The 1,811-nt window shown below is 35.1% G+C and overlaps 1 pseudogene; it reads left to right on the top strand.

Annotated features, from left to right (window-relative positions):
* Positions 1 to 395: 395 nt before the first annotated feature.
* LOC149568207 (protein NUCLEAR FUSION DEFECTIVE 4-like) lies at positions 396 to 1,476 on the top strand (annotated as a pseudogene).
* Positions 1,477 to 1,811: the final 335 nt, after the last annotated feature.

Genomic DNA, 1,811 nt, shown 5'->3' on the forward strand with positions numbered 1-1,811 from the left:
CAATATAATTGAAAAATGACGCACATTTTTGTAATATAGAATATGATTAATATGCCTTGCTTATGATTTCGATTGCATGATTTTTTTTCTACCAAAAATATGTTTTGAATTGAACTTCACATTCATCATCAGAAAACAGAAAATTAAAAGGAAAATTATAAATAATTATTAACAGATCTGGCTATAATTCTAATTTAATAATCATTAGCGAGATTGAGATGAATCCTAGTACGTAAGGATCTCCTTAAAAGATGAATTTGATGTACTCAATTTGCCAATCAAAATCTGTCATTAGTCTAATTTTTTAATTTTAGAAAAATTGGTTGAAGTATCTCAAAAGACATGTATAGTAAGCACATGTTTTTTTAATTTTCAGCAAGGTCTACTAAATTTCTTGTGCCTTGCAGGTAGATCAAGTTGAATTTTCAGTTGCAGTTGTTATTTTGGCAGCCCCACTATGGGTGGCATGGAAAGCAAACCACCATGAGAGAGCTTCAACCTCAACCTCAATATTATCTGAGCCCTTGATCACAAATGAAGAATCCGATCAGTCTATTATTAATATCTCTGTGTGGGAAGAACTCTCCACCATCAATTTCTTTCTAGTATTCTTCACATCAACAATAGCTCTAGGCTCAGGGTTTGTTGAAGTGAACAACATGGGCCAGGTTGCAACATCACTGGGATTTGAACAACACCACATCACCATATTTGTCACCCTCATATCAGTATGCCAATTTTTAGGGCGCTTTGGAGTTGGGGTTTTTCCTGATTATTTGGTCACAAACTTTGGAGTGGCCAGGCCATTGTTAACTGCAATGGTTGGCTTAGTTTTGTGTAGTGGGTATTTTCTTGTAGTAATGGCAGACACTTTTCAATGGACTCTATATTTGGGGTGCATTGTAATAGGACTCTCTTTTGGAGCAAACTAGTGTCTAAATCCTACAACTGTGTTTGAGCTCTTTGGGCTGAGTCATTTTCGAACACTATAAAATTTTGTGTTGTTAGGGAACCCAATGGTGTCTTATGTGCTCTCAGTGTGGGTGGTAGGGTATCTATATGACAGAGAGGCAGATAGACAAGGAGGGAAACATTGCACAGGAAGCAAATGTTTTAAGCTTACCTTCATCATCCTCTTCACTGTCTATATGTTGGCAGCATTGGCATCTTCTCTAGTGTGGTGGAGAACAAGACAACTTTATCGAAAAAAGATAACTATAAGGCAATGATTATCAACTTTGGGTTATAGGCCAAAGTATTTCTATTTTTCAAGTCACTTATGAGCAAAGATAGGGCAGACCTAACATTGGTGAGAATTAACAAATTGTTGAGGACTAGAATTAATCTTATAGAATACCAAACTACTTTCCAGAACATTAGAGTAAGAACATGAAACCCACACAACAACAACTAAAGGAAGAGCTTTAGTATCACAACTTTACAAATAACCCATAAATTTTATCAACAAATAAATCCCTGAATTCAGAAGAGAAACTGATATAACAAATTTAATCAAATGTATTTTCATATACAGGTAAGTTTTCTCACCGATTGAACTGAATGAATGACAATCTCTAAGACCAAATCAGTAAACACGGTAACTAAAAATGCAAATTGAAAGCAAAGATTAGAAAAACAGGAAAGGTTCACATAAACTGAAATTTCAAATAGAGGTTTCTCAAGGGCTCAATGTAACATAGCAGCAAATCGCAGTAAGTCGCAATGACCCAATCCAAGTAGATAGGCGATTGTCAATCACCACGAAGTTTTAAAAACCCAAATCAGAGACATAAATCCCCATTTAGCAAATT

This window comes from Cupressus sempervirens, chromosome 3 (genome assembly GCF_028749045.1).
Source record: "Cupressus sempervirens isolate cs-2001-9-10 chromosome 3, ASM2874904v1, whole genome shotgun sequence".
Lineage (NCBI taxonomy): Eukaryota > Viridiplantae > Streptophyta > Pinopsida > Cupressales > Cupressaceae > Cupressus > Cupressus sempervirens.